Raw genomic sequence first — 26,471 nt, forward strand, 5'->3', positions numbered from 1 at the left:
CTCTCCTTAAAGAAGAAACGCTATTGACAGCCAACAGCTGCGGGGAGAAGGAGAACCGTTGCTTTTTGAGGGTTTTTACTGCTAGGTTTCCTTTAGGGAGCAATAACTGGGCTGAGAGGGTTACAAAAAAGAAGACATGAAGTTAAGAGGGGGCGTGCTGGGGGCTGGGGGAACATGACAGAAGTTGGAGAAGGAAACTGAGGATCACACATAATTATCTTTCATTGTAGCTATGTATAAAATTCCCACCAATTGTATACAGATCTATAAATAGACACACACACATAATAGAACATAAAATTCCTGGATGCCAAGGAACTGTCTGTTTGGTGCCATGTTACTCTAGGGTGGAACACACCAAAGGGAATCAAGAAGTCCAGGGGAAGGAGGAGCATTTTTTGACTTTCGTTTGGTAATATCAAAAGGGGTTTCTGTTTGACATCACTGCATACCTGTTGTTAGAAATTTTTCTTAATTACAGCAGCAAAATAAGTCAAATAGAAATGTATGCCAATGAATTTTCTAGTGAGTATCTTTAAGAATAACCTAAGATTGCTCTCAGAAAGTATCTTCTAATATGTTTTAGATTACTGTATCTCTATTGCTTCCAATCTGTCCCACTGGAAGGCCAGACATTACCTCCTTCTTCATTCTTGCTGGTACTGCAACAAAAAAGCAGAATCACCTGGAAGAGAGAGCTGAAAGCAGACAGAAAGCCACACTCCGCTGTCTCCACTCATTGCAGCAATAATGTGGCACTTTCAACTGCCCAAAATTAGTTCAGCAAACCCTATTTTCTGGACAGCTGCTCCCCCATAGTGACCTGACCCCGGTTCCACACATGGGATGAGGAAGGATGCACAGCTCAACAAAGGTAAGCACTGACCTCAACCTTCTCACTGTCATGTGCTGCTCAATGGGCTATTTTGTACTAGACCGAAGACATGTCCTTACTCACCTCAAAAACACGAACATACCCCACTCTAGCGCAATGACTCCATGTCCACATCACGAGATCCATGTAGACAAAGGGCAGAAACAGTAAGCAGCCAGCGCAGAGCATACCTGCTTTCTGTAGGCACTATCTCCGTTAGATATTCCGAGTCTTGCAGAGACCGATGCTCATACCTTTCCTGATGCCAACATGCTCTCAAGAGACAGTCAAGATGCACACTTCAACCCTGGGAAAATGGGAAAATGCAACAGGATCCTGTCCAAAGTCAGTCAGTATCTCTTAAGTACTTGTCAGGATCTTTGGCATATGCAGACATTTCAGCAAACCTCTATGCCGCTGCCAGTGCCTTTTCCTACGTCACAGGGATTTGGCACAGAAGTGTTCCATTGGCACAAGAGGATACCAATGAAGAAAACAGGTGAACAACCACACAACTATTTCCACATCACTAAGCAAAGAGTAAAGCAGCAAGAAATTGAGAATGGAGGGAAAGTATGGATGCACAGAGAAAAGGAAAGGAAGGGAGGGAGGTGGGAAAGATGGACAGAAAAGAGGCAGTTTAATAATTGAAATTGTTTAAGATATATTGTTCTGAATTCTGTTTCATTTTTCCTTACTTCCTTTTATGTAAAGTTCACACACAAGCAAAACTTTGTATGTTTATAGACATCAATAACTACACAAGTTCTAAATCTATAGGCATACAAAGGACTATTTGACTCTATGTGGCCGCTAAGGCAGACCACAAAGTGATGCGAGAGATAGGGTCATGAGATGAGCTTCATCTCTATCATGCTTTTTCTTTCTTTTTGGTTTTTTTTAAGCAAGTTTTAAAAATCTAATATAATTACATCATTTCCTCCTCCTCTCTCCAGCCCCTCTCATGTCTGTCCCTAACTCTCTCTCAAATTCATGGCCCTTTTTCTTTATTATTCTTTCATATACATAAATATATATTTACATATGTACATGTATGTGTACATACATAAATATATAAATAAATCTTCTGAGTCTATGTAATGTTACTTGTATATATATGATTTTCAGGGTTGACCCCTTGTGGATAAGAGATTGGGAGGTTCAGTCCTGGGGAGACTAATTCTCCCTTTTTTAGCATTCTCAGGTGCCTGCAGTTCTTTGTCTAGGGGTACGGTCCCATGACATTTCCCCCTTTAAAGTAAGCATGCCTATTGGTGTAGTCATTATTCGGGTTCATTTGGGCAGCCATATTTTTGCTGGTATCATGGTTGTAACTTCCCTGTCACTTCTAGTAGACACGATCTCACAGCAAACTTACCTGTCCTTAGACTCTTGAAATTTCCGTGCCCTCTCTGATGTTCCATGAACTTTAGAGTTGGGGGTTTTAGGTAGATGGATCAGTTCAGGTTGGCACCTACCATCACTTGTTCTCTGCACTGTGACCACTGGGGTTTTCTGGATTGTCTCTGTCTTTTGTAAAGGGAAGCGTCTTTGATGAGGGGTGAGAGCTACACATATCTGTGGGTATAAGGACAAATATTCAGAATGCAGTTAGGTTAATTACTGTTACCAGATATGGCACCAGTAGGTTCTACTTGAAGATCCATGAGCTCATTAGCAACAGGAAGTTGGTTGAGTTTCCAGTACCAGGCATGATTTCCCACTGTTTACCGGAGCCATAAGTCCAATTAGACAGCCGCTGGCTGCCACCAAAATATAACTGTCACTATTATATTTCTAGATCTTACCAATGCTGCTCATGCTTTGGTCATAGGCCTCACAGACTAGTAGGACAGTTGACGGCTTCCCTCTTCCAGCAGCTTGTACAGCGCCTTCCATTACTGGGAAAGCTAGTCCTCAGGGAAGAGGCTTTCAGGTCAGCTTCAGCTCAAATCCTCTAAGTCCTGTGTCTGAAGAGCAAAGAGTCGTCAACACTAGGAATTTACTTCATGGGGGCAAAGACAATAGCAATAGCCTATATTGTTTTGGGAGTGTCTTGGACTCGCCTGAACAACAACAGGAAAGGAGATTTCTCAGACTTTGTACTGGGGGTGGGGATTTTTGGTCTATGGTTCTTCGAGGAAGCATTAGTGAAAAGTTTCTGACCCCGGTAAGTCTCTCTCTGCTAATGCAATAATCTGAATCAGACCAAATCAAACTGAATTAGAAAAGACCAAGGTTTAACGGATACCAATACTCCAAGATGGATTTCCATTCTCCTAGAGAGGAGCTGGGGAAGGAAGACTAGAAAACCACGTGTTTGCTCTCTGAGGGGCAGTTTAAATACCCTGTGGGAGTGGTCTTGAGCATCTCTGGGGAGGGGGTCATCATTTGGCAGGCTGTCTTGGAGGTGGAGTCTGGGCTAAGGCAACTCCCAAGGGAGGAGGCTTGGGATGAAACTTCCACCCAGACATTCCAGACTCTTTGGATATATGAATGCCAGGGGTTGGAGTGAGACTTCCATACAAACATTCCAGACTCTTTGGATATATGGATGCCAGGAGCTAGGGTGAGGCTTCCACCCAAACATCCCAGACTCTTTGGGTATAGGGATAATCTGCCAGGGACTGGAATGAGGCTTTAACCCAAACAATTAGTACCCCAAGTGATATAACTTCACTGAAATTATTCACATATATAGATACATATACCAGCTACAGATGAAGACAGAGGTCCTACAGATGAAGCCCCAGATACACTGCCCACTAGAATTTGGCCACAGCACCCTGGACCACCCCTCACTTGGACTGACTGTAATGATCTATTCTGTCTCTTTAAGAGACAAGCCACGCCCACTCCCTCCCCTGTTTGTTGAAACAGGCTGATCTTCATCAGCTTCTAGCCTGAGTTCCTTCTCTCTTCCCAGTCTCCCTCTCAAAGAGGCAGCTTCTGCCTCTTCCCACTTTTCCCCTTCCCCTTCTTTCTCTCCCCTCTTTCTTCTCTCTCTCCCCTCTCCCCTTCTCCCTCTTCCCTTCCACAATCCCCAAATAAATATCCAACCTCACTCTGCATGGTATGCCTATCCATGTCTCTGTCGCCCGCCACCGTGTGTCTCCCTGCCCAGGACCAGTCACAGCTCAGGGACCTGCAGCTGTCCCTGCCTGGGACTGGCTGCTCCCAGGGCCCACTGCCTGCTGCCACATGGCCTGCTGCCACTGCTTGGGGATCTGCAGCATTTTTAATTTTTCCATTACACTGACCCCCCCAGATTCCACTTCCTCTGAGCAGAAAGTAAGTAGAACAGTCAATACCCACTCCTCCAACAGCAGGCAGTATCAATCTCTGAGGGGGTGGTATGTCTTACTCATTCTTCTATTGCTATCCAGGGCCACCATGACCAGGGCAACTCTTAGAAGGGAAGACATTTAGTTGGGAGCTCCTTTATAGTTTGAGAGGTTTAGTCCAAAGTCACCATAGTAGGGAGCAAGACACCATACAGACAAGCACTGGAGCAGTACCTGAGAGCAATATCCTTATCTGTAGGCAGAAAGAGGAACACTGGGCCTGGCATGGGCCTTTGAAACCTCAACACCCACCCCCAGTGATACACTTCTTCCAACAAGGCCACACTTCTAATCCTTATAATCCTTTTGAATAGTTGCCACTCCCTGGTGATTAAGCTTTCAAATATGAGCTTATGGGGACCATACTTATTCAAACCACAGGGTATTAAGCATAGTTAGAGGGACAAGAAAAACAAAAGTAGGCTCTGTGAGAGGGCTACTTTTTGTTCCCAGAGGACTCCATGAGGAGAAATCACTAGAAAGTCGGGGAGGGGGACAGGTATCTATACAGGACCAATAGGGGAAAGAAGAGGAACTGTAAAGTACCCAAGTCAGCCTCTGTTTAATAGACTTCCAGCTTTAGACTTCTCCCATCTTGACAGGATAAAGCTGTGTCTTCTGTCTTCCTAGTCATTCAATTCTTTGTTCGTGTCAGGGAGCAAATTCATCAATCCCCTAGACAGCTGTCACATCTCCATTACAACAAAGATGCCAGAAACACCCTGGACAAAGACGGCCTCTTCAACAAATGGTGCTGGAAAAACATGCAGAAGAATGAGATTAGACTCGTATCTATCACCCTGGTCAAAAAAAAAAGTTCCTAGTGAATCAAAGAACTCAGTATGAAACCTGAAATGCTGAAACATATAGAAGAAAGTTGGGGCATATCCTACAAGAGCTAGGTGCAGGAAATGACTTTCTGAAAAGGACTCCCTTTGCCCAGAAATGAAGGCCCAAAACTGACAAGTGGCACCTCATAAAACTAAAGAGATTCTGTACAGTTATGAAAATAACCAATTGGTTGGAGAAGAAACTCAGCTAAACATCTGACCGAGGATTAATACCCCAAATACATAAAGAATCTAAAGAGTTACCAAAACAAATGAGCAATTAAAATAGACTATGAATCTGAACAGAATTCTCACAATGAATGAATATGGCTTAAAATGTTCACAATCTTAGTAACTAGGGGAATTCAAATTACAGCTCTGATTTCATCTTACCCCAGTCAGAATAGTTAGAATCAACAAAACAACCAACAACAAATACCTGTGAGGAATTTAAGAAAAGGGAACCCTCATTCACTGTTGGGGGGATTCAAAACTGGTAAAGCCACTCTGGAAACAATTTTAAGAATTCTCACAAGTCTAAAAATAAGTCTAACATATTATAAAACTACAGCACCCCTTGGCATATGTCCAAAAACCTCAACATCCTGGCCCATGAATGCTTGCTCAGCCTTGTTCACTGTTGCTCTATACACAATAGCTAGGGTAATGATTTGAATAGGTATGCCCCCATAGACTCATGTCTTTGAATACTTGGCCCAAAGGGAGTGGCATTAGGAGGTGTGGCCTTGTTGGAGGAAGTGTCTCACTGTGGAGCTTGGACTTGAAGTCTCATATGCTCAAGCTATGCCCAGTGTGGGACACAGTTGATTCTGCTGCCTATGGATCAAGATCTAGAACTCTCAGTTCCTTCTCCAGCACCATGTCTGCTTGTACACCATCACAAAGATAATGGTCTAAACCTCTGAAACTATAAGCCAGCCCCGATTAAATGTTTTCCTTTATTAGAGTTGCTGTGGTTATTGTATCTATTCACAGCAATAGAAACCCTAACTAAGACAGGTAGGAAATCCTAAATGTCTGTAACTGATGAATGAATAATGAAAATGTAGACACTATATGTAATGAAAAATTAAATTTTGAAATTTGCAGCAAATGGAACTATAAAATAATATATTGAGAGGAGTAACTCAGACCAGAAAGACGCACACTGCGTGTTCTCTGTTATCTGTGATTCCTAGATCCAAATCTTCAGATGTGACTATGTAACCTTGAATAATTGCAGTAACCAGGAATTTTAAGAAGCACATGTGGTGGCGGACGATCCCTAGAGAGGGAAATAGCAGGACATGAGTGCTATGAAGAGGGAAATTGGAAAAACAAGGAGCGGAGTTTTCACTGGGAAAGGAGGAGGAAAAACAATGCAGAAGAAGAGGGCACAAACAACATCAAATATTTGGAAAATTAATAGTGAATCATATTATGCTGTATTTACCTAAAATTCCATAAAATACATTTATGTAGACATATATATAATGGTTTCAATTGGTACAAAAACTAACACTAATCACCCTGGAGAAACTATGGTGAAGGGACTATTTCTCAACATAATATGTTATTCATCATAAAGCTAAATGGATGAAAGTTGGACTAAGTTCAACTGAAATCAGAACAAAACAAGGGTATCCATGCTCCCCACTCAAATTCTACATAGTACTTAAAGTACTAGCTAGAGCATTAAGACAAATGAAGGAATTGAAAAGAAGTCCAAGTATCACTATTTGTATATAATTTTTCTGCAACTAAAAGACCCTAAAGATTCTCCTAGATCTGACAAACACTTTCAGCAAGGTGGCAGGCCACAAAAATTAACATACACAAATCAATGCCCTTGCTATATACCAAAGGCAAACATACCTTCACAATATCCTTAACTTATATAAATAAAATACCTAACCAATTGTGCCTGTTTAAATAAGAAATGTCCTCCATAGGCTCTGAGTTTTGAATACTTGGTCCCCAGTTGGTGACACTGTTCAGGGAGGTTGAAGTATGGCCTTGTTGGAGAAAGTATGTTACTGTGGTAAAGCTTTGAGAGCTTAAAGTCTTGGCCTGCTTCCAAATTGCTCTCTGCCTCTTGCTTATCTCTAGGATGTGAGCTTCCTGCTCCAGCTGCCATGCATGATGCTGCTATACCTCCCTGCCATGATGGATTCTTTATCCCTGTGGAACCATAAACCCAAAATAAATTCTTTCTTCCATAAGTTACTTTAGGGAGTAGTATTTAATCACAGCAACAGAAAAATAACTAATACATCAAGGAAATGAAAGATCTATAAAATGAAAACTTTAAAACAATGAAGAAATTTAAAAAGACACCAGAAGATGGAGAGACCTCCATGAATATGGATTGATTAATACGGTTAATATTGTAAAACAAAAAATTGGCCATCCTACCAAAAGCAATCTACAAATTCATTGTAATCGCCACCAAAATTTCAGAGGAATTGTTCATGGATATTGAAAATGCAATCTGAATTTCATATGGAAGTACAAATGACCTTGAGTAGCACAAATAATCCTGAGCAATACACACACTACTGGAGGTATAACAATGCCTGATTTCAAAGATTTCAGAGCCACAGTAAAGAAAACAATATTGTACTTGACACATAAACAGGCAAACTGAAGACCAGATGAAAGAACATATACCTACAGCCACCTGATTTTTTTGATTTGTTTATTAACTGAATGTTTTCATTTATTTTGCATCCTGACTACAGTTTCCCCTCCCCCTCCCTCCATTCCTTCCCTCCATCTCTCCTTTAACTCCTTCCCTCCATCACCTCTGTTCAGAAAAGGACAGACCTCCCATTAGTGCCAACAAAGCATGGCATATCAAGTTCAGGTAGGACTTTAAGCTCCTCCCTTTGTATTAAGGCTAAGCAAGACAACCCAGCATTAGAAACAGGTCCCGTATCCACTGCCAGGAGTCCCACAAGTAGACCAAGCCGCACAACCGAAACACACATGCAGAAGGCCTAGTCCAGCCCCATGCAGGCTCCCTAGCCCAGCCACCTGATTTTTGACAAATGTCAAAACTAGACATTGGAGAAAAGACAACATCTTTACCAAATGGTGTTGTGAAAATTGGGTATCTAAATGTAGCTAAAATTTGCTTCTTATCTGTCAGCGTGTGTAAAAATCAACTCCAAATGGATCAAAGATATTAACGTGACCCCTGAGCCCCGAGACTCTGAAACTTCTGGGAGCACACACACTTCAGGATAGGCTCAGACAAGGACTCTCACAAAACAGAAGCAACAACCAACAAGTTGGACTTCATCAACTTAGAAGGTGTCTATACTGCAAGATAAACTTTCAATTAACTGGGGTCATACAGAATCCGAGGACAGAGGCATGAGTCTTCAAAAGTACGTGTTACAGAGAGTTAGTATCTAAGGTACATAAAGAACTCAGAATATTAAACACCAAGAAAGCAAACTCAATTTTAAAATTGGCTATGGAACTGAACAGAACACTATCTAAAGAACAAACACAAATAGTTGAGAATATTTTTTAAAGTATTTAATACACTTAGCCATCAGGGAAATGCAAGTTAAAATTACATTTAGATTTAATCTATCCTATTCAGAAATGGCTAAGAAAACAAGTGACAACACAGGTTGGTGAGGATGTGAGAAAAGTTGAGCCCTCACTAACTAGTGTGCAAACTGATATAAGCAAAGGAAAATAGTTGAACTGGAGTTGCCCTGCAGAAATGATAATGTTTCTCCCAGAAGCCAGAGGTTGCCAAATAAAATCCCGCAGTCCCAGGCATGAAATCCCTGCCCTCAAGCTATTTGTCTGGATTGTTCCAGATATCTGTCAAACAATACAGGTTGCTGCCATTGCTCTTGGTTGCCCACTAGAACTTAGTGGTAAGAGCCTAAGTGCTGAAGACTGTGGATTCGGAGCCTAATAGCTGAAAAGCCACGGGATTCCGAGTAATCAAGTTGGTACTGAGTGGGGAGCTTCCCCCTACTGGCTAGCTTTCATACTAATGAAAGATACTGCACAGGCTTCTGGGAAAGAGAAGCTGTTAACAGCCCTACCCAGCTATGAACCCTGAAAGCTATAATAATGACCAGCCTGTCAAGGCAGAGGTACAGTGTGGTAACTTAATGTAAGGCATCAAGGAATTAAAATACTGGTGACAAGTACAAACAACACCAAACTGAAAGGAAGTTGAACTGCGGCATTTATATTATCTCTGTGAAGGAAAGAACATCTCCCTTTGAATGTTTGTCATTTTATTCTAAGAAAAGTCAATATTGCTACAAAATCACTAGTGGATTTCTTGGCATTTACATGGCACTGAAAGGTACTTCATAATTATATAAAGAATCACTATAGTAATCAAATAAGTTAGACACAAAGATATTACTTTTCTAGAGGTATACATCAAAGTGTAAGTGTGGCAGCATTGTGTTCAGGGTCATTTCAAAAAGCATCGCAAATACCTACTATTCTTCTTTTCTCTCGTTTTCAAACATGCCAGAGGCTGTGCACTTCAGAGAACTGCTGTACATATGTGTCTGGCCTGGCACAAGATGTATAGCCTCTGCTTCGATTGGCGGATGCTAATAGAACCACAATGCTTTGCAAGGCCTGACTTCTCTCTGTGTGAGTGTACCCACTCCAGAGTTCCCACGCGATTCTCCCTCATCGGGTCTATGACCACACTGGATGCCTCCTTGCCCCCATCTCCATAACTCCAGGTTTAGGGATCTGAATCTGTCTCCCTTTCAATCTGCCAAGGGAGGAGGCCACCTCCTGTCCCCTCAGAAGGTACTGGCCAGTCTCTCAGTAGTGGCTGACCCGTGTTCAAGTGCTGTTCATCTACTCTTCTATAATAGACAACGCCTGAACTAAAGTAAGTAAGTGAATAACGGCCAATGACTGTGTTTCAAAAGGCAGATAAGCAGGGCATGGCGGTACATGCATTTATTCCCAGAACTAAGAATTCAAGGCCTGGACTGTAAAATGAATTTCAGGCCATCCAGGGCTACATAGTGCAACCATATATTTTTAAAAATAAAACAGGAAAAGTATCTCGTGTTACCAACCTCATTTTTTTTTAAAAAAAAAGCTGAAATCACTATGCAATATGAATTTCACTGTGTTTAACATGCACTTTTGTTTTTAAATTATTTGCAACTTTTCTATCCTAAAGCCATAATAAATGGTGTGAACTAAAATGCTCAGGGGAAAATCCACATCTACTTTAAACACTCTACAAAGCTAAGGACAGTTGGAATGTTGCAGGACCAAAGCCAAATTATCTTGGGCTACCACAACTCCTAAACAGAGTTCCACCCAATAGATGTGATTCAACATCCTTGTGACCAGTAGGTAAATCCCAAAGCTAAGAACAGTACCCGAGGTCTAGAGTAGAGCTCCCCCACTCCCTCTCCACTCCCTCACTATAACCACTGCCAAGGAAAGAAACCGGTCTCACCTCAAAGTTAAAAAAAAAGTGTGGTTTTTCTGGAGTCAAATATGAGTTGCCATGGCATAGGAACAGAGATTTAGATCTCCCCAAAATACCATGTTCTAATGAGGTAGCAGTTTCATACACTTTATCACTTTATTGTGACAGAAGAAATCCAAAAATCAAGATACTTTTCCAAATACATCAGTGGGCACATCATGCAGGCAGGTTATAGTGAGATTGAGAGACCCCTGCTGTAGGCCTTCGATACCACCTAACAATACTGTCCACCAAACAATACTGCTCACGGAACAATACTGCCCACCGAACAATACTGCTCACCGAACAATACTGCTCAAGGAACAATACTGCCCACCGAACAATACTGCTCACGGAACAATACTGCCCACCGAACAATACTGCTCACCTAACAATACTGCTCACCGAACAATACTGCCCACCGAACAATACTGCCCACCGAACAATACTGCCCACCGAACAATACTGCTCACCGAACAATACTGCCCACCGAACAATACTGCCCACGGAACAATACTGCCCACCGAACAATACTGCCCACCGAACAATACTGCCCACCGAACAATACTGCCCACCGAACAATACTGCCCACCGAACAATACTGCCCACCGAACAATACTGTCCACCGAACAATACTGCTCACCGAACAATACTGCTCACCGAACAATACTGCTCGCCTAACAATACTGCTCGCCCTTTGGTCGGCTTTATCTGTTTGTCAGGATAGTGGATCTAGGGAGGGGAAAGAAAAGGCCATTCAGTAGGCTAAAGATCACCCAAGATAAACTGTAATTAGGTCCTGGAATGGCAACATTCCAGCCTCTCCACATCACTGCGGTAGTTGTTTTGTTTTTTTGTTTGTTTGAGACAGGGTTCTCCTGACAGTCCTGGAACTCACTATGTAGACTAGGCTGGCCTCCAACTCAGAGATATGCCCACAATTGCTGGAATTAAGGCGGACACCACTATACCCCACAAGGTTTTAAACAGTCAATAAGCCTTTGCAGACTAGGCTTCTTCAAAGAATTCTCACATCTGGCTATCTGAATACATTTGAAAAGGGTCCTCAATTAGGATTTCCTTTGTCTGTTACTATAAAATCTCATGAAACCATCACCACATCTTAACATGGGATTTAGGGTAACCCAAATCTATGTTCCGGGGTCAGGGTTACTCATCTCCATAATAAACTCTCTTCTTCCCTTAGAGGTAAGAGTTATGTTTTTGTGGTGATAATGAATAGATATTTCATTGAGTATTACACAATAAATGAATAAACAAAATTTCACACACCTCATAAATATATTCAATATTGATTTCAAAGTATGAAAAATACAGTTCAAGAAAAATAAAACGTACCATTAGGAATGAAAAACTTGTAAGGAAAATTATAAGATACTATGGTCATGGTGACTGGATACCTTATCTGGATTCCAAATTTTATACAGTGATGCTAACTGATGTCTATGAATCAAACAGTATATGGCCTCAATACAAAATCAGATCCTTATATGCCAAGACAACTAATAAAGAGAAAATATGAGTAGTTGGAGTTACCCAAAACCAGATATTGCGTTTTAGTAAAAGAACCCTGAAAAAAACCCTCATGAAAATCCCATGGAATCTATAGCATTTAAGGGAGAAGAAAAAGAAGGGGGGGGGGGGGGGCAAAAGGAAACAGGTAAAAGGAAAGACCGCAGCACTTCGTCGCATTTTTTTCAAGCACAAAGGGCGGGGGGAGGGGGAGAAGCCAGGCAGCAGGCGGCAGCAAGGAGCAGCACTACCATCTACCGGTGAGAAAGAAAAAAACAGATCCAACCACAGGGAACGAAAATCTAACTTTCCTTCCTTCTTCTACCCACCGCCCAAGTGAGAAAGGATGTGGCAGACAGGAGGCATAAATGAGGGGGTCGGAGGCTACAAGATTTCATGCACTAAGTGCACCGGCCTGGAGAACATGCCCGGAAACGCAGCCTTTACTCCCGCCCTCGGAGCCATAGCAACAGCAGCAGGCCATGCCAGACACACAGGAAGTACACAAGCCAGTAAGTCACTGGATTGGTGGGCTTTGGATCTGCACAATGATCGCATGTGAGGTCGTGAGCATCAGCCCTCACTTCTGGACCCTAACAACCTACCTCTGAGCCCACGAGAGTGGGCAGGCTGCCACTGCAGTCTTTCCTTTTCAAGGGCCTTCTGCTTATCCATTCTAAAGTCTCCCCACCTGCAACCGGGCCCTGGACAGCACAAGAGACAGTGCTTTTCTGTGCTGTCCAGGAGTGGCCAGTCGCCAGCACGCATCTGAACTGGGCGGGAGGCCTGCTCCTAAGAAAGCATTGCTTATATAAACAAAAGAGGTTGCATCCCCTGGCCAATATGATCTCTAAGCTTTTCTCTGTGTTTAGTGCTCCAGAAAGCAAAGGAAGCTGCGAAGACAAAGGAAATTAGGAAACCGAGTAAAGTTAGCATTCCTTAGGCGTACCAGTCACCCCAACTTAACCTCTAAGCTCCAATCCACAGCACTGACAAGCTACTGCAGCACCCTTTGACTTAAGCAATGATTTGTAAGGAAACGTCAACCTTTTAAAAATCTCATTTGCTGCCTGCAAAATAACCAGTGGCTCACAGAAGCAACTACAGAAGTGCATCATTGAAAACTTAAGTTTCATAGAAATTTTCGTCCTATTTTGTTAGTTTTAAAAATATGAATATATTTTTACATTGTTTCATCTGTGTATATACACATTTTTCCAAATAGCTCATCATATTTTTTCCTATGTGTAATTCCTACTCGAATGTTAAAAATTGTTTTGTTGCAGGACCCTTTGCTTGCATGTTTGAAGATGCAAAGAAACTCTCCCGATTCCAGGGCTTAAAAATAATCCTACCCATTATACCATCAAGTGACTAAGGGTTGAATATGTACTTCTAAGAACCAAAGCTTACATGCTTCGGGGTGCAGGGAGACACCAGAACAGAGTGAGGGGGAGGCCTTGCATTGTGACCTGACAGTGGCGCTCCAGAATGCTCTGCCGTTGTCTACATTTTAGTGTGGACAGATTGTTCAGATCATCCAGGGCAAGGTGTCATGTCAAAGGGAAAAACGGAGTGACTCAAGTTTAAGGGCTATTCATCTGACGCACAGCAAAGAGGACAGTGAGGCCAGACCACACCAGGGCTGACGCAGGGTGGAAATTTACTTAGGGAAGGAGTATGGCATGCAACTGTCAAGAGTCCAGCTTTTGAAAGCGGTTAAAGATACTGGGAAGTTTCTGACTGCCAGAATGATCCTGAGAACGTTTCTTTCATCATGTTCCCTAGTGCCAGAGACTGATGCCAAGGCCTCCCCATTCCACGTATAGGCCCGGACGCTGAAACTACGTCCCCAGTCACAAAGTATTCCTCTAAAATCATAGTCTCTTACATGAAATCTTACATATTTAAGCTGAACATAGTGACATGCACCCATAATCCCAGCACATGGGAGGTGATAGCAAAAGGATCATGAGTTCAAATTATCCTCAGCTCTGTGGCCCAGCCGACATTGAACTCCCGGTAAACTAAAGTTGCTGGGAAGAAATAACTTCTGCAAGGCCGAATGGTTTGAATTCATGACTGTGGAGAGCTAAAATGTTATAAACCCACAGCCAAAACTATCTCAGTCCCCTTACATAGCCATCAGTGCCTCCCTTCTGCCTCTGACCTACCATCCTTTCAACTAGTAGGTGGAACCTTTGAGGCAGGAGGATCAAGAGTTCAGACATGTCACACACACACACACACACACACACACACACACAGAGAGAGAGAGAGACAGAGAGAGCGAGCGAGCGCACGCAGTGGAGCATGATCAAGTACTTGAGTTCTACACCTAATATAAAAAAAATCATGCTACACTCCCACCATCCATTTATGTATCTTAATTTTTTTAATTAAAATATAATTATATCATATCTCTCATTCCCTTTCCTCTCATTCCCACTGTCCACTCTGTCTCAAATTCATGACCCCTTTTCCTGTTAAGTGTTTGGGGGTGACTGCCCCTTGGGCTTTTTAGATCTGTAAGGTGTTCACACAAAACACACAGTGCTCACCTCAAAACAAATATGAGATAGTTCTCTCTTAAGCAAAACCTAAGTACTCATGACCTGGGACTATAGTACTCAGTCAGGGCACTCTGAATCCAACACTGTTTTTAGTTACGGAACAAAACAAAGTCATAAATCAGAACATTTCTCAAATACTTTGGCAGAACAGCACATTATGGCAAAGCAGGGGTATTCTGCACTGTCTGTCTCAGCTACTATCAGCTGAAATGCTTAGCTTTTGGGCTGGTGGAAGCTCTGACAGAAACACCTCACGAGGAGGGAATGAGGGGCACTTTACAGGAATCCCTACAGGTGTTTTACAAGGGATTAAGTCACAAAGTCAATGACCTCAGAGAACCAACAGTATTACAAGCACCATTATTGGGCAGTCCAAATGTTGTGTCCATTGTAGCTATTCATTTTAGAAAGGGCTTCTAACCTCTACTTTTGCTGCTTTCAGCAAATGGTACACATATATTACTCTAGGTCAGGGGCATGGAAAAACTGTGTATTTTAACATTATGGCTATACATTAGCTTAGGCTGTAAAAGTTGATTACATGGAAAATGCAAGGCAAGCAAGGTTGGTGGTTACACTCTTTTCTTAAAGGCAGGTTAAACAAACAGGCTGAGTACAGGCAGGATAGCAGTCTTAAGTAACCTCAAAGTATATTATTAACTCGAGCTGTGAGGTCCAGCAAAAGTCCCAGTCTTTTACACGTAAGAGATACTTTACCACCTCTCTCCTCCCTCCCTCTCTCTTCTTCCACCACTCTCTTTCTCTCTCTCCAAAAGTGAGGAAGTGTTTGAATGCTTAAAGATAAACCATCATCTGGTATTCTAGTCAGTTTATGTAACTACTTACTAACTCGCAAATATTTGGAAACTATAGAGGTTGAAGTAAAGATAAAATAACCTGTACTACCTCCAAACTGGTTTTATCTCGTACACTTACACAAAGTCCTAGGCAATAAAAATTTCTAAAAACACAAATAGCTCGCTTTAATTCAAATGTAAAATGCTGATAAAACTGCTAATCCATAATAAAGAGCTTTTCAAATAACTACATGAGTTAAATTAGATGCTAAAACAAATTAAGATTTGAGTTTATATCAAAACTAAAGATAAAACAGCTCCCTGCTCATTGAAGATCCAAAATTCCTCCATTTTGTCCTATGCTCCATCTTGTGTCTTGTGTAAGCTATTTTCCATAAAACATTCCAGTCTTCAGAAATGGCTAGGGGTAAAAGTAACAGGGTAGCCATCCAGAAAGTACAAATAACAGCAGAATGTCCCCACCCAAAGGTCAGCTGATAAGAACACTTGATAAGCAACAGGTGAGGTTTGAAAATAAAATTTCTGAGAAGTCCCTAGACATGAGCCAATCAGGAGTGAAACCATCACCACACTCTGCTAATGTAACTTCTCCGGCTTTTACCTTTAAATAATGCCCTCTGGTGGAGCAGGGTACCTCCTCTTGCCACTGCTACGCAGACGAGGTCCCTGCCAGCTTGTATGTGGACACAATAAGCCTTATTCTTGCATTTCGGTGAGTCAGTCTCTCCGGTGGCCTTTTGGGGTCCCCAGGGACTGGGCATAATACTCATCTCTTTCTCTGCCCTTGTTTCTTTGTGTCTTATGTGTCTTACAGTTTTCCTTGAGCAGCTTTTTTCTCCTTTTAACTCCCGTTTACATTAAAGTGACGTTTTTGTACAAACAAGTGCTAAAATTCCTTCCAGTCTTAAACCAAAAGTCTCTGGCCTGAGTGGAGGCCCCTAGCTTAGAGGAACTGCTCAGAATGTTAAAGATAAACAAGTGAAGCTATGTGTCTGTGTCCCCACCACAACATTCCTGGAGATTTATGCTGAAATCCATCCTAAAGTTGGGGGGTGGGGGTCCTTGTCTGTCATGTGTCTGATGGATCCTGTTAAATGTGGGTTCTGGGTTCCTTGGCTTCTGTTGTTCTACCCAGAAACCTACTAAATGTCTGAATGATACTCCCATCAGAAATAGACACTGCCTAGAACTCTGCTCCTGGGTCTATGTAATAGCACATTTGGGGGGGGGTTAGTTTGGGGGTAACATCATAAAACCTGATTCCCTATGTAACTGGTCTGGCAGAAATAAAGATATTATAAAGAGATACAATCTGGCTATCAGACTGTTGAACACAGACCCTAAAAATATGAAAATTTCCCCAAAAATCTCATGCTGGGAGAAGAAAAGGGCACCAGGCAGAGAGGGAACTTGTCTTAGGAAAGAGATTATTTTCACAGTTATAACAACTTGTCAGACCACCTTATAGGAGGAGACTGAAGCCGCCACAAGTGGCCTTGACCACACACTGGCCAGGACTGCTTGGCTTTCTCTTTAAACCTTGACCTTACTTGGAGGCCCTAAAACTGGATGTGAAGAGGTTTCTGTATTTCTTTGTCCCCCTTTCCAATGTGACTCCATTGAGTAAATTCTCCCTTTTCTGCTTTTCACTTTTAGTTTGACTCTTTTAATTGCCTTGTTGAGGAAGAGTGACCAGATCTGACTTGGTACAAATTGTGACCTCCAAATTCCTTACCACCTGCACATCCTAAGTCACTTTCTTTCCTCCTAGTAAAGCAGCCTGGTGCACAATTAAAAGCCCCTTCACTGTCAGCTAACTAAGGAGAGAAAGGAGAAAGGGGAAAGAAAATGTGGTACATTAACACAGTAGAGTATTACTCAGCCATTAAAAAGAACAACAACAACAGCAAATGTGTAGAACTAGGAAAAATAATCCTGAGTGAAGTATCCCAGACCCAGAAAACAAATATCGACTGTACTCACTTAGATCTGGATATTAGCTGTTAAATCAATGACAACCACGCTACAACATAGAACCTCAGACGGTAAGTATAGAGACATTAAGGGACTAGAGAAACAGACAAGGAAGGGAAATAGACTAGATCATTATGGATAGATGGGGTGGGCTGGAACTGGTGAAGCAAGTGGGGAAAGTAGAAGAAGGGGTTGAGGAAGGGAGTATGAGGAGAGACAGTTAAAATGAAGGAGCATCTAAGGGGTGGTATGGAAACCTAATACAGTAGAAACTTCCATATATATATATACACATATAGGTGATTTAAATGAAACTGCTAAATCATGGGGGAAGCAGAGCCCTAACTAGCCATTTCTTGTCACCAATGAAGTTTCCAGTACCAGGAATGGATTACATCGAGTTGAGTTGTTGGCCAAAGAGGTCCCAAAGGGAACCCCCAAACCCAGGCTGTTGCTAAGACAATAGGTTGCTCTCCACAAACTGATGACAAGGCCCTGTTACTAAACACAACACCCATACAACTCACTGAACATGGAGAGGTCCAGTTGGTGCCTGCATAGAACTTCCATTCCTATGTTCTAGTGTCTTGGCTATGGGAAGGCACTCTGCAGACTAACAAAAGAGAAACCTAAACACTAAGCTAGCCATAAACCCTCTGATCTACAATAGTGTTCTGCCTGCAAGATATGCTAGGGCAATGGTATCGCAAAGCTTGTGGGAGTAACAAACCAAATTCTGATTAGACTCCATGAGACTGAACCCTTACTACCAATACTACTAGGGTAACCAAGAACCAGAGACTAAATAGCCCAGGGACTAAGGTAAAATCAAATACTACTTGTCTAAAAGAAGGGAGGGGAGGTGGTGACAAAAGGACTCCTAATGACATTCTGCTATACTTATAAATCATTGCCTCATTCAGCCATCATCAGAGAAGCTTCCTCCTGCAGCAGAGAACAAATAGAGTCACGGTCCGACACTATACAGAAAGTGAGAGACCTTACAACACTCAGTCCTAAATAGGGTTCATCCATCAAATCCTTCCCGTCAGGGCTCAGAAAATGATGGTTCATACATCATTATGGGGTTCAGAAGATAACTGAGATGGCTCGCAGGTAAGGGTGCTTGCAGACAAGCCTGAGGACCCAAAAGGAGTGGAAGAGTCAGAGGAGTTAGACAACCCTGGGAGAAGAAGGCCTTCTAAAGTAACTGGAGCAGAGAAACTCAGAGACTCAAGCAGCACATACAGCTGTGGCCTGCACGAGTTCTGTACCAGAACCTCTGCATATATATTATGGCTTCCAGTTTAGTGTTTTTATAGGATTCCAAAGTGGGCAAATAAGTGGATATGATTTTTATGCCTTCTCGTGGGCTCTTTTCCTTCTGCTTGTTTGTCAGATTCTAAAGTGATAGTTTTTGTTTTATCTTATTATATTTTATGTTATATTTAAGTATTATCTCTTAGAAGCCTGTTCTTTTCTAATCAGATCCAAATGGGTTAGAAACTGGGAAGAACCTGGAGGAATAGAGGGAGGGGAAACTGTAATCAGGATATATTATTTATGTGAGAAAAAAAATCTATTTTCAATAAAAGGGAAAACTAAAATAAAAAAAGAAAGCTCTATTCATGTCTTTAGCAAGAACTGAAAGAACCAGATGTTGGAATGAGGTGGGAAACTCATGTTCCAAATGGCCTTTACCATCCTTAAAGCCACGAACAAACCTGGCAGCCATCAGGGTTCTCAGATATAGGCAGTGTTCTCAGACATAGGCTTGTAGACAAAATAAAAGAAAATCAGAGACATGCATTGTTAGAGCCTGTTTGATTTTTTTTTCCCCATTTAGGATAAAAAAAAAATGCCCAGTGTTATTTAACCCTTCGAAACCTTTGTCCTTTCTATACTTCCCTGGAACACTGTTTTTACCCAAATCTAGATTCATCTTGGAGTAATGTGCCATTTATATGTCTGATTGTCTCTGATCCTTACTAATAGAACTTCTAAGTTTCAAACTAAATTCAATTATTCCAGCCTCTTGATAATACAAGAATTTGTTTCCCCTTTATTAACTATTAATAAGAGATATTAGTTTTGACTATAAAACTTTGTTATCAGCACAGATGAATTAACAGGAGGACAAAAAAGAAAAAGACAGTTTGTACGTCATTATGGGATTTAGAAGCTAACTGAGGCCCTACGAGACGGCTAAGCAGGGCGAAGTGCCTGTGGACAAGCCTGATGATTCACGTTTAATCCCCACGCCACACATGACGGAAGCACATGACTGCTACACGCTGTTCTCTGACCTCCACACATGGACTGTGGCATGTACTCACCCATAAATAAATGCAAAATAAGATTTGGAAAAAAGAGCAAAAGGTAAATTATAATCCCTATCACCTGACCCTGCCAGGCTAAATGCCATTTCCACATCCATGATGACTTTTAGAGAACAGTCATTTTTCCTTTTGATTTCATACAAAGGCCTTACCCTGCCAGTATCACAGATAGTGTGCTTAATTGTATGGAATACCAATGCACCCTGTTACGTTTTGTAGGCGGGAATATTATATAAAGCACAAGTCTCTTTACAAAAGGAACACGAGAACTAACCTATGATCCAGCAATACCACTTCTGGGCATGTATTAAAAGAAAGGCAATCAATATTGCAGATGAATGTCTAGTGCCCCCTGTTCACTGTACCACTATCACAGCATCTAGGGATGCATAGATAAATGTTCTGTGTTCTGAAAACAATGACATCTTGAAATTTGCAGGCAAATGGAACTAGAAAAAAGCCATCCTGAGTGAGGTAACCCAGACCCTGAAAGACAAATATATGTACTCACACATAAGTAGATAATAGACATAAAGCAAAAGACAACCAGAGAACCTAGGTAACAAAGAGGACCCTAAGAGAGACATACATGGATCTGTCTAGGAAGGGGAAAAAAGACAAGATCTGAGTAAATTGGGAGCATGAAGGACAGGGGGAGAGGGGTGGGAAGGCAGAGGGTGGAAGGGGGGTGGGGAAAAAGGTATAGCATATTCCTATCCAAACAATTAAAATGAGAAGGATTTACTAAAAAAATAAAACTGTGTTCTGGGTTACCATGATAACCTGTGGATCTCTTTGTAGAAACTCTTGGCTATTTCATATGTGTCCTATACACTACAGCTTTAAAAATATGCATGCGTATTAAGATACATAGGAACACAACATGATGAAAGATATCAAGTACTGATATTGTTCTTAAATGATTTATTTGCAGATGGGAGTATTTACAACAAGCATGAAACCAGCAAGGATTGATGTATGGAGTATGAGAGATGTTACTAGATCAACCCAGGCCAGAGATAATATTGCCCTAGACCAAAAGGACAAGGTGGATTTGGATACGGAAGAATCTAAACACATTCCTAGCACTTTCTATAAAAAGAAATCAATGGAAGGAAATGAGTACAGGAGAATATTTTAGAGAGGACAAGTCACACAGAGCAGGGGCTGTAGCTCTGTGCTTTAAAATAATTTCATTGTACAGGTTTGCTACTTTTAGGCTATGACACAGAAAAACTCATTTAACCACTCTGTCTCATGTCTTCAGACCTGTTGTAGGGTAAAAGGGACAACTGGAGTAGGAAACCAACCAATCACTGAACACCCTGACTCTGAACCCAGAGTCTGAGAAAGAAACACACCCTGTTTTTGAGACCTGGGCCAGGGAGAGAAATATCTTTATCCCTAAACCCAGGACTAAAGGCGTGTGCCCTGGCTCTGAAACTAGTGTCACAGTCCCTAGAATCAGCGTCCGTGAGAGAAATGTGCCCTGCTCATAAGATTAGAGTCCAAAAGCTAAAAAGAACCAGGGCAAGAAACACAGTTTGACCATGACGACAGAGCCATCTCTGCCCCAACTGCCCAACTGCACCAACCAACCAAAGGGTAGGAAACCGACCAATCACTGGGCACCCTGACTCTGAACCCAGAGCCAGTGAAAGAAACACACTCTGGATCTGAGACCTGAGCCAGGAAAGAAACATCTTTATCCCTGAGCCCAGAACCAAAGAAACATGCCCTGACTTTGAAACTAGTGTCAAAGAAAGAAACACACTTTGTCCCTAGAATAAGAGTTAGAGACAACTATGCCCTGGTCCTAAGAGTCAAAAAGCTAAAAAGGACCAGTGAAAGAAACAGTTTGGCCATAAAGTCTGAGCCATCTCTGCCCTGACCAAACTAAATTTACCAATCCCTGAGCAGGGAAAAACTAACCAATTCCTCTTCTCCCTGGGAAAACTCCTCCCCTAAGAAGCCCTGTATAAGCCTCTCTGCCCCTTCAGTTAAAGGCTACCATTTATCCCTCCCTGGCAGAGGCAGCCACTCTCCTGGACTCCTCCTTCCCAAATAAATTTCTTTCTCCAAAGAGTCTTGGGTGACAACCTTCATTTGCCTGCGCAGACTAGAAGAACCCGGCTGGGATGTCCCTTAGGGGACTGAGCTGAAAAACCTTGCTGAGATGCCCCCTAGGGGGCCTCAGCAAGGTGGAGCAGCACAGAACCTTGCTGGGATACTCCTTAAAGCAAGGCTGGGCAGAAAAAAGTAACAAGTTTTCAAAGGAGTAGGGGCTTCCCCTTTAGCAGAGTGTTAGCAAGAGAAGAAACATCTTGGGCTGGAGAAGGAGAAGAAGCAGATAGCCCTGCCAGGACCCTCCCTTAAGGGAGCAGAGCAGAGCTCAGCTATAGCTGCTCTCCAGGAGAAGAGTAGGATCACTATATCCTGCTGGGAGAACATTCCCCATTGCACCCCAGCTCCAGGTAGCCTGACTTCCTCTAGGGCTGAGCTGTCCTATTGTGGCTCGAAGTATAACCTGGCTTCCCAATAAGTCAGGATATCTCTCCAACTCTACAACTGTAACATATTCCCCAACACCTGTAACTTGGTATAATATTGCCCAGCTCACTGTGTTATAAAATTTACATGGATTACAATATACTTCAGATAGTCCTGAACTGTATAGTGTGGAAAAATCAAATTGAACATAAGCAATCATGCATGTTGGATGTGCCAAGCTCCTGCCCCTGTGACTTGCCTGCCATGTTAGACTGGAACCCAGAATTGTGAGCTGAGTCACCCTTTCTCTGCCTCAGTTTTTCTCAGGATATTTTCTCACAAAAACAAAAATGAAACTAGGATCTACCTTTTGGGTAGAAATGAGAGACAGAGCCAGATACAAAATGAAATGAAAGTACCTCAGAATATGATGGTCAAAGTATAGAAAAAAGGAATATCCAATTTACATGATCCTGTGTGTGTGTGTGTGTGTGTGTGTTTGCTTGTGCACACGTGTGTGTGCAAGATATTTTGGAGGAGATAGTGAGGAACAAGGATTTTCATTTCATCTCTCAATATTAAGAAACATGAAGATGAAAACATTTGGTCTCTAGAGAGATGTTTCATAATGATCGGCCATCAAAGGACCACAGAGGGAAAAAGCTCCCACAGAAATTGAGGAACTTATTGGCTGTGTACCATCAATAGTAGCAGAAAATTATAGAAAATTTTGGAAGTTATGGTGAGAGGGAAGAGATGAAGGAAGGATTGGATCAGAGACAGGAAAGGAAAAAAGTGTAATCCCAACAAACAATAACATCTTGGATAAAAATATCTTATGTATGATTATAAATATATACATTGTCTAAATGTGATTTTTTTCAACATAATTTACTCAATACAAGATTGGTTTATAAGTAAGTGTTCCCAAATGTGACTGGACAAAAAAAAACCAGTAATATGATTCCGAATGATATTCTGCTATACTCACAAATCAGATTGGTTCATAGTTCAGTTTTCATCAGAGAGGCTTCACCCAGCAGCTGAAGGGAGCAAATGCAGAGACCCACAGTCAAACACTAGATAGAGAGAGAGCCCAAATGAGATCTCCATAAGGTCCCTCCCTTGAAGTTCGAGAAACCACAGAAGATGGGGAGGAATAGCGGGTGTCAGAGGGACCAAGGACACCAAGAGAACATGGCCCACAGAAACAACTAAGAAGAGGTCATGGGGAATCACAGAGATCGCAAAGCCTACACAGGTCTGTGCTAGGTCCTCTGAGTACGTTATGGCTGCTACCTTAGTGGTTTTGTGGGAGTGGTGGTGTCTCTGACTCTTCTGTCTGCTCTCAGGATCCTTTTCCTCCTACTGGGTTGCCTTGCCCAGCTTTGATGTGAGAGTTTGTGCCTGGTTTTATCGTATCTTGTTGTGCCACGTTCGGTTGATGTCCCTGGGAGGCCTAGTCTTTTCTGGGGGAAGACGGAAGACCTGGTTCTGGGGAGCAGGGAGGTGGGGGAAGGACTGGGAGGAATAGTAAGAATATATTGTAAGAGAGAATAAATAAAAACAAAAATAAAATAAGTGTTCATGTAAACTAAAGTTATTAATTAACTTGGCCCAACTTCATTTTGGCTTATAGTAAAGTTAAAATTTTAGGAACAAAATGACAAACTACAAAGGAATACATTTACAGAGATGGCCAATGGTCTTAAACATTTCTTTGAAACAATTAGAATGAGTCTTTAAATTTATTTTTTTAAAAAAACAATATATACATAATCATACAATTCTGATAAAGATGTTAGCTCCTTGATCCTTATCTCAATTCTGGTTCTACAACATGGTCCCTACTAATTGAGGGTAAAAATTAACTTTAAGAGAAGAGTTCTCATACTCTAGGATATATCTATTAATTGTCCCCCTTTGAAATACTAAACTCCTTATTCCAAAGATTAAGAGAATAACTCACCTCTGTGCTTTTAGATAAGTTTTGTATGTGAATATGCATATAAATACAATTTTAAAACACTAAAAAATTTTTAGCCGGGCGTTGGTGGCACACGCCTTTAATCCCAGCACTCGGGAGGCAGAGGCAGGCAGATCTCTGTGAGTTCGAGGCCAGCCTGGTCTACAAGAGCTAGTTCCAGGACAGGAACCAAAAGCCACAGAGAAACCTTGTCTCGAAAAATCAAAAAAAAATTTTTTAAAGGTTTTAAGAATATTTATGCAACTACTGCCTTTTAAAAAACCAATGAGTTTTTCAAGAGCCATGTCTTAGCCAAGCCTATGTAAGAGAAAACCCTGGGCGTATTTTTTATTGTCATTTAAAAAAAACACTTCAAAAAAGATTTGGAAGCTCCTGGCTTTGTGTGTGGGCACGAAGTGGTGACTGCAGGAGATTCCTGTGGCCTGATCCTCTGTGGGGGCCTGGCAGGGACAGGCCCACTACTGGTTCTGCTTTCTCAGGATTTGTTCGGCTGGGGTCTGCCAGGTGAGCAGAGTGTGGCTGCCCAGCTGCTGCCCAGCTGCTGTCCCTTGCTGATGTTTCTGGAGGCACTAAGCCAAAGAGCCCATTGGCTGAGATGGGATGAAGAATGTCCCATATCAACCAGGCTGGCATGGGTGTGCTCTATGCCCTGCCAGATGTGCTGGGGGTGTTGCTCCTGATCAGGACTGTCTGCTTGGGGAGAGGTAGCTGTGGTGGGAGACCCAGAGCCCTCGGAGGTAGCATGGGTCTCTGTTTACACTTAGCTGATAGAGTGTCATACACGGGTCCTGTGGCCTCTGCCTAGCCCACCTGATGTTTACATGCATTTGTCTGGAGGAGGTGCCAGCCCAGCCTGTTGGCTGCTCCCCCACATGTCCCACACATTGCCCACAGCCTGCTCCCATAGTAAATGGCTGTCCAGCCTCCCAGCCCTGGTCAGCACTGTACAATTGTTTTTTCAATGCACAAATTGGTGTACCTCCTCACATTTAGTTCCGTTGTCCCTCCAGCCTTCGACCTGGCGTTGGTATCCTAATTGCCTGGCTTCTGGAAGGTATTGCTGTACATTGTTCTCAGGTGGTCTTGTGGAGGTCTTTCTGAAAATAGTTATTTTATATGATTTGTCATGAAATTTGTTCTAATAAATCATTCTTCCATGTGGCAGCAAAAATAAACAAACAAAAAATACTTTAAGGCTGACCAAGACATTTTAAGAGTTTACAGATAATCTTAATGTGTTACATCATAATGATATATTTAAAAATAATCATCTGAGTCATAAATGCCAAACTTCATCCTGCTCTGGACATTTTACCCTACTTTTGATGCCTCACAGACATTCAAAAAAGGAAATGCTTAAGCCAGGAGTGGAGGCAGAAGCAGGTATATGTTATGCCTCAAGTCTTTAACAAATAATTTAAATTGGGTTAAGAATAAAAAACTATTAATGCATTTTACGTTTATGCCTTGTAACATACGCATATTCACGTACATTAACACAAACAGGAACGGCACACATGAGAATACTCTCACATGCACACATGAGAATACTCTCATATATGACCATGCTTGGAAAGTGCATGTGTCTGTATATGTTCATGCTCAGTAACTGTAAACATGAGAAAACATGCATCTGTACGGACACATGACCATGATGAGAAACTGCCCACATATGGACATGTCCTTATGCATTGACATATAATAATAGGAATTGCATTCACATGAAAACACACATATACACTGACATATGACCATATATATGAACATGCATAGATGCACTGATGTGTGACCATACCCGGAAAGTACATACACATGAACATGCATATATATGCCACTCTGTCTAGTGTTTTAGTTTTTCTCCTGCTGAGATAAACACCATGACCAAAAGCCACTTGGGGAAGAAAGGGCTGATTTGGTTACTTACATCTCCTGAGTCACCATCCCTTGAGGGAAGCCAAGGCAGGACCTCAAACTGGAGGAAATTGGAGACAGGAGCTGATGCAGATGCCATGAAGGGGTGCTGCTTACTGGCTTGCTCAGCCTGCTTTCTTACAGAACCCAGGACCACCACTCCCGGGACTACACCACCCACAACTGGTTGGACACTCCCTCATCAATCACTAACTTAAAAAATGGACTACAGGCCTGACTACAACCCAATCTTATGGGAGCATTTTCTCAATTGAGGTTCCTTCCTCTCAAATAACTCTAGCACGCG

The 26,471-nt window shown here is 42.0% G+C and overlaps 1 long non-coding RNA gene across 1 annotated transcript; it reads right to left on the reverse strand.

The window, feature by feature from the left end:
- Positions 1-996: 996 nt before the first annotated feature.
- LOC121445407 lies at positions 997-23,712 on the reverse strand. The gene is made up of 6 exons (XR_005973924.1): positions 23,566-23,712; positions 23,258-23,309; positions 4,765-4,972; positions 2,683-2,844; positions 2,353-2,452; positions 997-1,181 (listed from the first exon to the last, which is right to left on the reverse strand). It is a non-coding gene; the product is annotated as an uncharacterized LOC121445407 (long non-coding RNA).
- Between the last annotated feature and the right edge of the window lie 2,759 nt (positions 23,713-26,471).

This window comes from Microtus oregoni, unplaced genomic scaffold, assembly GCF_018167655.1.
Source record: "Microtus oregoni isolate MIOR12 unplaced genomic scaffold, Mior012 000186F_ref0000110, whole genome shotgun sequence".
NCBI classification, from domain to species: Eukaryota; Metazoa; Chordata; class Mammalia; order Rodentia; family Cricetidae; genus Microtus; species Microtus oregoni.